The 13030-nt window shown below is 33.8% G+C and overlaps 1 protein-coding gene across 6 annotated transcripts in view; it reads left to right on the top strand.

The window, feature by feature from the left end:
- Positions 1-13030, top strand: part of Foxp2 (forkhead box P2) — a 511758-nt gene that overhangs the window by 157264 nt on the left and 341464 nt on the right. For all 6 annotated transcript variants that reach the window (XM_076913685.1, XM_034519090.2, XM_076913682.1 and 3 more), the window contains one exon: positions 7416-7509. The gene's annotated coding sequence lies outside the window, so the exon portion shown is untranslated. The remainder of the gene's footprint in view (positions 1-7415; positions 7510-13030) is intronic.

Below are 13030 nucleotides of genomic sequence, written 5' to 3'. Positions count from 1 at the left end.
TTACTGAAGCTGTAGTATAAGCCTTAAAGTAGGACTTTTTGAGTTTCCAAACTTTCCTTGATACAGTATGACTATTTTAAGATTTTACCTCTGCTTTCAAATTCAGAATCAGTTTGTCAGTATCCACAAAAGTACTGGGTTTAGATTTTTTTTCTGGGTTTGAACTGAATTTATAAATTTTAGAAGGAAGACCTGCTGACAATATTGCATCTTCAGATATTCTTTATTTTTTAAAAAATTATATTTGTGGTTTTTAATAAGGATAGTGTATATAGACTGTTAAAATTATACCTAATTATCTTGTTTTGGAGAGAATTGGGATGAACATTATAAGGTTTTGATTCCAAATAGTACTAGGTTTGTTAATAGAAAATAATAAGGCTAACTTTGTATATGAGACATTTTCATTGTAAAATCTGCTGTAAAGGCATGTTACATAATATATTTTTACTTGTATCATAGAGTTAGCAATTGTCACTGTCAGCAAGTCCATATTCCCTTTCAAATTACTCTATATCACTTTATAGTTAATGTAAATTGATTATAATTGCAATATAACATGAATGTCTTCCTGCCATCTTTCATGTAGTATCATCATTCATTTAAAATATGTCACACTCAAAATAGAGTTTTAGATTTTATGAAAAATAATATTTCAACCTAGTATGTTAGCTTATCAAAATAACTTAGAAATAAAGCATAGCAAAAAGATTTGTATTTCTGCCCATTCTTTAAGAGGTTTGAAACACTGCTTTTAGGCCTATGTGAGGGAGAATGTTGGGACAAAAAGGTGAATTGGCGAGATATATTCAGTTTAGGACAGACATGAAATAAAACAAAGAATTAAAGTTTAAAGACAAGATTTACATCTTCCAGGCTTTCCATACTCAGCAGTAGCCCATACGCCTGTGAATTCATGAATGGAGTCTTCCACCTATGCTCATCAATAGAATAATCCACTGATGCTTCATCAACACTTTCATGATCCCATTTTTCTCATCTGGGTCATCATCTGAATACCAAGCTGTCAACACATGCATCCCTGAGATACTTTTTATATTCATTTCATTTGATGAGGTGTCTGAAGTTACGTAGAAAAGGCAGATCAATGTAAATAGAAGCTCAAATGAGTAGCCAATGAAGGAAAAGAAAGCATGGAATAAATAACTGGGGATAATAGACGTCAGAGTTTTCTTAGTTCAAAACTTTAATATCCATACAGCATCAAGTAAATAAATACTATTTTATGAATGATCATATGCTGGTTATACTATTGAAAATTATATCATAAAAACAGTAGTTCAATACTTATTAATAAATATATTTTCTTACATTCATAAAAAAATAGAAGCTGAAAAAATGGCAAAATTATCTTTCTAAAGAAGAAATTGGGGGATATAATTGTGTAGCATATAGTTAACCCAACTTGAAATCTCAAGTCATCTAGGCTTATCCATCTGATGCAATATTTATCAATATCAATATCTCAGTGGAAAATGCTTTATGCTAATGATCTTAAGTTTGCTTATGCAGACTAAAAGACTTTTGCTGAGATTTGAGTATTCCTTCTCTGTGTTGGATTTAAACAGACATGTCAACGCAGCTCTGGAATGAAGACAGTGGCTACATAGACAATTTTCTCAAATTACTACATTGCCTTTTGCATTCTGACAGAGAGGAGAAGCTCTGTTTTTTTCTGAACTTTTTTGTAGATTTCAATGACATCCAAATAGGCAAGTTCAGGTAGTATTTACAAAATGTAACAAAGCTATAGATATACCAGTCTTTATTTTTAAGTCTACAAGAATTCTTTTCGTTGTTGCAAGACAATTGAGAAAAGTCCATTGTGTGTCTGGAATGTATGTCACTTCCTATACCTGTCTCATTAATAATGTTTTTCACTTGGCAAATAGTATCACAAACTTTCCTTTGCTTACATTGCATCATATTTACATCACCTATTTTCATCTTGGAAAGTACCAGTCACTCAAATCCATATTTACTATCCTTGGACCCTATTGTTAAAGCACAATCAAAAGAAAGAGTGTCTTTATTTCTGTGTCTTCACCTGACCACAGGTTTTATACATAGCTGGTGTCCAGAACAGCAAGGACTCAAGGAACAAAGGGGCATTATGCTATTTGAAAGTAAATTTAAAGGGAGCATAAATGTGTAAAATATTTTACACATTTTAAGCACATATGACAATGCATTTTTATGCTATTCTACTAGGTACACTTATTTTTGCTGTTAGTGAAGGCTGGAAAAGTAATTTTCATAGCAGGGTACCTTTTTATATAGTCTGTTTGTCCTCCCCCCGTGTTAGCAATATTATTGTCCTGTTTTCTTATTTAATTATGATTTTTATTTTCTTTGACAGAATCATCTTTCTAAACTTTATATTTAAGCATTTTATAGTGCTTCTACAAAAATGTAACAAGTATAAACAATGACTCTAAATAAAATAATCTTACTCTTTGTCTTTGTTAATTTTTTTGTTGGTGTGAAAAGACCATGACCACAGAAAATCTTATAAAGGAAAAAATTTAATTAGTATTGGCTTACAGGTCCACAGTTTAGTCCACTATAGTCATTGCAGAAAGCATGTTGGCTTGCAGGCAACATGGTGATAGAGAGTGAAATGAGAGTTCAACATCTGGATCTATAACTAGCAGGAAGTAACTGTTTGCCACACTGGACATAGCATGAGTCATGAAACCTTAAAACCAGGCCTCACAGTGATACCTTCCTCTAACAAGGCCACCTCTCCTAATAGTTCCACTCACTATGAGCCAAGCATTCAAACATGTGTTTTGAAGGGGGCCATTCCTATACAAACTACGAAAGCTTCAGTAAACATTTTGAACCGTATTCATATTAACCAATATTCAGTGAAACCATTCTTTAAGGCAAGCTTTATTTTACCTCAATGTTTCTGAATAGATCTCATTGATGTTTTGAAAATAATTTGGTGGTACCTGAAGTATCATTTACTCTACTTTCTTATATCCCTGTGCTATTAACCCGAGAGTAGATCACTATAAATGGAATATAACTTGCATAGTCTGTTGTACATATGCTTTATTCCGTGTGGATAAATGGTAGTGTGTTTGTCATTATTATAATTAAAGAAACTTTCCTTAACAACCAGAACAATAGTCCCACCTGTGTAATCTATTTGAGTGACAAAAGACTAATTTGTGAACCAACCTAAGAAGAAATCTATCCCTAGCTCTTCAGTATATGCTTATACATTTGTTTATGCTTCATAGTTTTGCAGAATATCGTCATCACTGTAAGATGAAGCTATTAATAAATACAATATATAAAATTTTGGTCCTCCATCCTCTTAAAATAATGGTAAAATCTTCACATCAACTTTTTAAAACAGTATTCTGTATTTCTATAAACTCCACAATACATATCCCTAATTAATTTTACTTGAAATTCTATACTAAAAGTAACACTGTGTTGTGTTGAATTAAGACAGTGGCTATTACGTTGTCTTTTAAAAATCACTGGAGTATATTATTCTTTCTATGAATTTACTTTTCCCCTTTTGTTGAAAATAAATCCATTTCTTATACAATATATCCTGATTATGGTCTCTTCTCCTCTATTCCTCTCAGATTTTCCCTACCTTCCCTTCCTCCAGACCCACTCCTTTTTTTTTGTCTTTCAGAAAATAACATGCTTCTAAGAGATAACAACAAAATATAACAAAATATAATAAAATAAAACAAAAACTATCATTTTGAAGCTGGACAAGAAAACCAACTGAAGTAGAAGATACCCAACAGCAGGCAGGAGTCAGATATGTGCTACTTCCCTTACTCTGGACTTTGCATACTATTATTTTTAAGATAGACGTCAAAACAATGGATTTCCTTATAATGGCATCATATATACATAGTCGTATTTTGTTCATATTTTGTGTCTTGCCTCTCTTTTTTCTTCTCTTTGCTTCCTGCTCACTGGTCACTTTCTTTCCTGATATTAAATTATCCCCCTATCTTGTTTCATATAAAATATTTCTCTAATATAGAAATGTGTACATATACATATGTATATACACATTGAAATATAAAACATGTGTGTGTGTGTGTGTGTGTGTGTGTGTGTACTTCTAATTCTGCAAAGAATGCCATTGGATTTATTGGAAGCAAGGTTTTGCTTCTATAAACAATCATACTGGGAAACAGGACTGCTGCATGTGGGAGAGCTGAGGTATGGGGCTGATATTTCTTTCTCAACTCTCTGCTTGAATTTTAAGATGGTATAACAACTTTCTTCCATTTATTTCACTTCTCTGTCTCTCACACTGTTCTTCTTTCTTCTTTATGCTCCATCTGCCCCTTATTCAACAAAACAGGACAACTAGATGCAGAATTTTGATTACTATCAGAGGACCACACGGAGAAGAATAGTATAGATGGTTATGTACATCGAAGGTCTTTTGTAGGTAGAGGATGAGTTCATAGAAAAAAAACAACTCCAAAAGAGAAGTTATTCTTGATCATTTTTAATTCATGGCAGGCAGACTTAGATATCTGGATGCTCTCTACATTAAGGAGAGTCAAGGAAAGTGTGTACTGTACCTGATCGATTATGTGCAGCTCTCAGGAGTGGAAAGTTTATTTCTTTATTGTTTGTTATTTTCTGTCGAGTAGGCAGCTGGCCTCCCAGGCAGTGAGCTAGACAGAGAACATAGGTTCAGTTCATGCTCATCTTCTTCTGCAAGTCTTTGGAAATAGTAACTTGACTCTGCATGCCTAGTTTTGTTCATTTGTAAAAGAAACACTGGTGCTCTAACCATTTTCCTTTTAATTCCATGATTGATTATCTAAGTCTTTATCTTTTTTCTGGTTTAAATTTACTCTCTATTCTACATAAAATTCATTTTTTAAATTCTCACACCTGTTCATCTTTGTAGTTATTTGTTCATAAAGCAATACATCCGTTCCACAAATAGTTATTGATTGCCTACTATGTTCCCTGGCAGTAGTATAGATTCATAGCATGTAAAGATGCTACAGTCATAATCAGGATACTAAACTGCTATAAATATCTTTCTATTGTTGGTAACTTTGTAGCATTGAACCTTTACAAATACAAATTCCCCCCCCCCATTCTTTTTGTAAAATTTTTGTCATACTCATGTCCCTTGTTCTCAGACCAGATGACATATATTGTTTTTCCCCTCTGCCAACTCATTCTAGATTTTTCTCACCTCCTCACATACCTATGTGTTTTGTTTAGTTATTGTTGTACTCAAATTGCCCCACTGCTAGCAGTGTGCTTCCTAGCCACCTGCCCACTGTTCCGGATTCCCAGTGATAGACACAAGCAGCCGTCTATTTTAATATGCATTAAAGAGCACAATGTCTGGGACACTAGCAAACTTCCACCTTGCTAACACCTCCCCCTCCAATACGCTTGAATTATTATTACTAAAATCCATATTCTATCGTTGCTACCCCAAACCCAAACATAGGGCAAGGGGCGCTGGGGCTGCTATTCCCCAGTTACATAGTTGTATGCTTTTGCCTCTATAGCCTTCAGTCTTGCTTCTTATTTTTTTCATGGCAATGACAATTCTAATTTTTTCTTCTTCCCTGGATTCTCTTGCCTGGAAATCTAAAGTCCCACCTCTGTCTCCCTGCCCTGCTATTGGCCTCCAGCAACTTTACCAATTAGAATCAATTGGAGGCAGGGACCCGCCATGTCTTACATGCAGAAATATGAATTTCTGTGTAATTTGGGAAACCAATTAACATAATATAAGCAATAAACCAAGTCCACAACACCTATGAGAAAGAATGTTTATCCTCAAATTTTACCTATTTATTTTCTTCTTTACAGTGTTTCTATAAACAATTGATGTTATCATATTGATCTCATGTGAATGCCTAATGCAAAAAAAAACCCACACAGAACAGACTACTGTAGAATTTTCTTCTAAGCCTTTCAAGTATTCTAGAAATAAAAAAAAATCTTTAAAATAATTTATGTACTGTGTGGCTTCTAGCAAAAATTATCCCTTAGAAAACTATTATTATCTATTTTAGAGAGAGAACATGAGTCACTATGGTCCAACATGTTGAGGAAATCTAGTAGAGTGATTTGAAATTTGTTAACTATGAATGCAGAAAAAGAAAAATAATGCAATATGAATTTAAAAATGGTCTAGACATCTATATTTTAATAATAAGTTAATAAACTTTGGTGTCATACAGAATTGGTTATGGGAGAAATAGTAACATAAGGAATGTATATGAAGAGTAAGCCCATGTTTGTGGAAAATCTTCATATTGAGAGAAATGTAGGTAAGAGAGAGAACAACAAATGGTAGGGTGCAAAGGGAAGTAGTTGAATTACCTTACAGTTTATGTCATCAGTCTACCTTAAGTGTTGTTTTTAACATAGAGATTGGAAATATGATCTGTAGAAGACTTAGGGCACTGTGGAACACCAGTGACACTTGAGGAAGAGTCATAGTAGCACTGAGCATTTGCCACTGCAATTTAAACATGTCTCCTCAGTGTTAACAAGCTATTCATGCTACTAAGGTTTCATGGAATAAAGGTTTATTTAGCTTAAATGCATTTTAAAATAATAATGTCCAGATTCTTAGAAGAGGTAGCATATGATGCTACTCAAACCAGTTCAATGCTTGGATCAGACATTATTGATCAAGCATAGTACTCCATTCCGTTCCAGTTCCAACTGTAGAGTTGATTCAACTCTCTATGCCATAATTACCTATTCATCAGAATAGACAGGTAGATTACATTTTTTCTATCTATATAACAATAAGTCCTACAAAGCTTCATGTCTTTATTAAACAAATGTATTTAGCCAAAGAAAGATTATGAGACAAATATTTCAGATTAAAGAGGAAGACACCAGGAAAACAAACTGACCAAGTAGGAGATAGAATAAGAAAATAGAAATTCAAATTATTCTTGAAATAATAAGCCTTATAATATGCTGAAAAGAGAAAATAATTACTACCAATTTGTTAATTGTGGAAAGGTTTATATAATTTATTAAGTATGTGCTGAAGAGAGAGCTGAAATCAGTCATGTTTTCTGTTGGGATCTTACAACAAATACTTTTATTTTATAAAGTATGAAACCTAAGCATGAAAATTTAAACCTTCCAAATATATGTAAGAAGAGGAATGAAATATGAACCTCCTGACAAGGCATCTTGGGTACTCTCAACAATGAGACTTAAAGTTCTAAAATAAAAGTAAATCTAATGCTTTTCACACTGATTTGATTATTTACAAATTACACATAAATTAAGCAATACATTTTGGGGTATGATTAGGCTCTGTTTTGTTTAATGACTGTACTCATTGGGATACATATACAAGGCTAATAGTAACAGTTATTTATCTCTACTCACAGGGCTCCTCCTCCAATGTGATGCTGGGGCTGAATGCACTTAGAAATTCATTCCGAGGTTGACTTGAAAGGTGTGTAGAAGATTGGAAAGAGAAAGGTAAATGATGCTTTGGTAATAGCCCTCTTTTGCGCTTTATGCTATGTTTCCTGGTATTTTAATGTATACTTTACTCCTTAGTATTTTGGTTAAATCTATTTATCCAATGTAATAGAGTTTCTAATGGACCACAGAGGTGTATCCATCTGTAGTCATAAGGTTTCTTATCACTCTTGATGTGACTGACTTTCCAACTTCCCCCTTGCTGGCTGATAGCTCTCATTTTTTAAATATTATCACAGAAGAATTTGAAACTTTGTTTTGAACAGTTGACTGTGCAACACATTGACTGCAAGAAAAATCACTTGGTATATTTTTTGCTACCATTGTACTGGCTTCTGAGAGCCGGTATTTTCATTATTACTAGTGGGCATGTAAATGTGTGTGCGTCCACGTGTGTGTATATTCATGATCGTGTGTGTGTGTTTGTGTGTGTGTTATTGCAGATTAAACCTGTTGTCAGACACATGCTAAGTAAGCACTTGACCGCTAAATTTTATCCATGACATAATGTTAGATAAATATAATTTATATTGACTTTGTCAAGAGAACCAGACATGCTGAGAAAACTACAGGGGAGCACATAATATAACAGCAAAACTTTCTTTTAAAAATATATGTTACTTCCATAACTTTGTTTGGACAATTTCCAAATGAATTTTACTGCTAAAAAGTTTAATTATTCAGGAAGAATTTATTTTCTGAATAATATTATACATCTTTAAATTTCATTGTAGTTTCCCTTGATATTTTCAAAGCCAACATAAACGATTTTCAATCTCTAATATTTATATAAAATTATGTTTTCTGTGTTACTGTTGAATTGTATTGGATATATATATGTATTTATATATAACATGTTTTTTATACATACAATATGTACATATACACTCATATATGCATATTTAAGTGTGTGTGTGTTTTATGTGTATATGCAACTCCATGGCCAGACTACCTTAAATGAAAATATTTTCCTCTAATCTTGGAGGCTAAGCATGTTTGGGTCAAATAAATATTTGGATATGAGGTGCAAAAAAACCAAATTTCTATTTTTTGAAACAGTGTTACTATTTATCTCAGCCCATGCTGAACTTCACTGTCTATATATAACAGACTGACCTCAAACTCACAGAGATCCTCCTGCCTCTGCCTCCTTAGTGCTGTGATTAAAAGCCTGTGCCACTGCTAGGCCCAGCACAAAATTTTATTATAGACGTCTTTTGTAATATCAACTCTCATCCTTAATTTCTTTCTCTCTTCTTTTGAAGAAAGCCTCCCAAAGGAGGGAATCATTATGCCTTGAATTCTTCAATTATTTTTCTGTGTAGATTCCCTTTTCACAGGCAAGCCTTGAGTCCTCATTTTTTTTCATAAATTGCTCAATTCTCATTTCTAGGTCTTTCTCCAGATTGAGTCATCATAACCTCACTGAGGGATGTATGTGTATCTACATCTCTCAGAGTTAAATATTTCCACTTATTTTATTTTGTACCTTATCTATACTTGTGGTGTAGTTATTTTACCAACTTTATCCCATTATAAAATACAGAACACAAAATCGTTGGACATTTAGCAAAATTTTATAATTTTCAAAGTGATGTGACCTGTTTTGAATGCTTTATCTCATTAGCTGCCTTTGTGAAGTGAAGCTGAGGCTGTAATCTTCATTTGACAAGTGGAGAATTGAGACAACAAAGAACTCAAATGATTTCTAAAAGTAATTTACCTGTGGCTCATAGCTAATAATTAGTAATAAAAACTTTGGAACACTTGCTTTTTACCACCTAAAATTTTGTATGGCATGAGATATTACCATTCGCAATAAAGATAGTGGTTACACTGACATACTCAAGTTTTAGAAGTACTTTTGATGTTATCCTTTGCTTCCTCTTGTTAAAAAATATGTACTTGTATGGGTTCAGAGATACTTTGATTTATATTAAAATAAAGTACCTCCTCCCGGTTGACACACCAATACAACATTATTTAACAATAATCTTTCTCTTATGCTTTTCTCCAAGATGACTTATTAATAAGTATCACAATATAAAACACATTGTAAACTTAAAAGTCCCATGTTCCTTACAAATTCAAAAACATTAAAATTCAGTCTCTTTAAAAACCCTCTTACTTTAAGGATCCAAAAAATCTCTTTAAAAATTCAAAGTTTATGAACTACAGGCCCCTGTAAAATCCAAATAAATCACGGAATTTCTTATTCCAATAGGGTATAACCATGGCAGATTCACAAACTAAACAACGCAAAACCAGCTCCTACAGTGAAAGTAACTCAGTGTACAATGTCAGAGTTCACTCCTGATCTTCTGGACTATTCCTAAAGCCTCAGAACATACAGCTCGTCTCTTCTGTTCATGGTGTCTCCACTCCATTGCCTTTGCTGTCTTTAGCAGTAATCCTATGGTACTACCATATCTAAAATGTTAGGTTCCTCTGCTATAGCTTTAACTGTAACTCTTTTCATTAATAAGCTACCCTTAGGCTCTTTTCATGATGGCATTCAATCCTGGGGCTTCAGCTGTGATGGAGGTGTCACCTTCACCAGCAGAATCTTCATGTCTTTCACAGAGCCAAGCCTCAGATCATCTCCTTCATCTTCAACACTCTACATACTTTCAAAACCAGTACATCCTTGGTTACTCTTAAACTACCAAGTTTGATTGCCAACAACATGTACAACCTTGGCTGTCTCTGGAGCACAGCTTCTGTGTGCTCTCCCTGAGGAAATAACCCAAGAATGTTCTACCACAATGCTGCTGTAGTAACTTCTCATCTCCTGCTAGATACCATCATCTGTCTCAATAAAGCAAAAACTTCAATTCAGTGATGCCAGTTTCTTGTCAATTGTGGCTGATTCTTCATCCCCAGCTGACTAGAAAGACAAAGCCTACATTCAAAATAGCAAACTACCCAAAAAATATATTTTCTTCTGAACATTACAAGCCAGGCCTCAATGAACTGTGCTGCCTTCACCATTATCTCCCAAGCTCCAATATTACAGCCTACTAAAATTTCAATACTCAATGTTTGTTTGTTTTTTTTTTGTTGTTTTTTTTTTTTCCTTAAGTTCCAACATCCTTCTACAATCCTACCAGAAACAACATAATTAGGTCTGTCATAATACTCTACTCCTGGTACTAATTGATGTCCTAGTTAGTTTTACTATTGCATATCTTGAATCACAGTCCCTTGGTGGAAATCAAGGCAATACCTCAAAACTGTTTAGGAACTTGGATGTAGAAACCCACTGAAGAGTACTGCTTACTAGATTGCTTCTTGTGACTTGTTCACCTACTTTCTGAAAGAACCCAGGACCGCTAGCCCAGGGGTTGTACAACAAACAATGACAAGGACATCCCCAATAAATCACTATTTAAGAAGATGTACACAGCATGCTTGTCTACATGACGGAAGCACTTTCTCAGTCTTCTGAGATGACTCTAACCTGTGTCAAGTTGAAATAACATTTAGCCCAGACCCCTTCAGAGTAATTTCTATGCGTGTGGTTCCTAATAAGTTTTCCTCAGTAAATCTTAGTTTGCTTTGCTTAAAGTTAAATAAAATAAATGAAGAAATAAATAAGTAAATAAAACAAAGCATAAATTACCTGAAGATTATTTATGAACCAGGAGATAAATTACTTTTGAAAAATGATGACACTTTTTCCAGGAAGGGAATTTATATTCTTGTGCAGTTCCCAAAACTGCTTGAAACTTGCTAATTAAGGTTTGGGAGTGATGTGTTTGTAGTGATTGTCCTCGTTTCCACAGGTCTAAATGATCATTAACCACATATTGCTGTAAATAATGCATATGCATACTGCCAGAGGCTTACCATAATAGAAAAGTGTATTTTAAGAAGCTTTTACTCTTGAGCATTTATAGAATTATCAGCCCTTGAAACTGAGATATTACAGGAAGAATAAATTAATTAGAAACACAGATTTGGTTGTTATATTTATTTGTTTGTATCCTTGCAGCAATTTCAAATTTGAACAATTTACTATGTTAAAGTTTAAAATTATTATATCTATGAAAATGAACATTGTCATTTATTATAAAAGTTAGTTGCCTGAGTCCTCTGCCCTGCCCAGTATCCCCCTTGTGGGCAATGGTTGAGACAGTTCAGAATCAACAGCTTAGACTCTGGGAGCAGGTGAGAATGTGACAGTTAGATCCTTTAATTCACTATTGGGAAGCATCTTTTATGTCCTTCACTGATCTTCCATTAGTCCCAAGAGTTTCCTCCAAGTTGCACTTCCTGATTGGCTGTCATTGTCTGCATCACCAATCTCTATGCTCTTAGGCAGGCTTCAGTTTGACCCTCCTACTGAAGTTACCCCTGTGACTGAGCAGCTCCACCCCTTTAGTGATGGTTATGCAGAAAAGACCACCAACTCGGCAGCAGTGGGACCTTTCTCTTCCTCCCATGAGTTTGCGGATACCTATGTTTTGGACCTTTCTCTTTCTCCCATGAGTTTGCGGATACCTATGTTTTAGCATTAAGGATTAATGGTTTTAAAAAAATCATTTCTTATTTCCATGGTACCAGACTGCAGACCAGTTTGCTCTCTGGAATCATGTAAAAATTAGATTATTAACTTGTTCTACGTATTAGTTCTACATGTGAATCTTCAGCTACATGCTCATGCTTGCCTTCATTGTGGTTAATTCATATAGCCTTGTGTGTGTGTGTTTGCTTTCAATTCAGCTTTTTTAAAGCAAATTTACTTTTCCCTTCCTTTTCTTCTTTCTTTCTTTGCTTCTTTCTCTCTTTTATGTTGTTGTTTCATATAAACTGTCACATTAAATCATCATTCTAAATTTCATTGCTGCTGATGTGAGGATAGTATCTGAGCAGAAATACTCCACAATACAGAAAAGACCATGAAAATGAAGCTTCTTATTGTAAAAATAGTTTGTATTTATTATTTTAAATTTACTGTTTATAAATAAACACTTGCAAAATATTGATACTGTTACATGCAAAAAAAAAAACTCTCAAAATTTATTACTGGCCTGCTTTTCAATTCAGCTGAACATTAAGTACCTTTTTAATGGTCTTATCTGCTGGGAAGAGCATCATTACAATAATCTGCTTTCACAGCCGATATCAAATATGAACCAGCATAGCTTATTACAAAGTTGGTACTTTGGGAGACATTTTTTTACAGCATCTAACAGTTCTACCCCACATTTCTTGGAATTAGTCTTTAATGATATCATTTGCCAAAAATGATTTCTCGCTCAAACTTTTTGATTGTTTGTAGTGAAAATCCAATCCAGCTGCTATATTTAAAATGCAACCCAAATTTGTGAGGGAAGGTCTGCTGAAACTAGTGACACATTAGTATCAGTACATTAGTGTATGAAACCACCACAGAAGACTTTAGGACTTTTAGTTTAGTGTTTTATTTTTATTTTTATTTTGTATTCTTTTCCTTCCTTATAAAATTTAGGGGCTTGGTGATTGCAACAGTGTTTTTATTATTGTCTGCTAGAAA

Source organism: Arvicanthis niloticus, chromosome 15 (genome assembly GCF_011762505.2).
Source record: "Arvicanthis niloticus isolate mArvNil1 chromosome 15, mArvNil1.pat.X, whole genome shotgun sequence".
NCBI lineage: Eukaryota > Metazoa > Chordata > Mammalia > Rodentia > Muridae > Arvicanthis > Arvicanthis niloticus.
The sequence above is the reverse complement of the archived record's forward strand: the minus strand, read 5'-3'. Positions and strand labels throughout refer to the sequence as shown.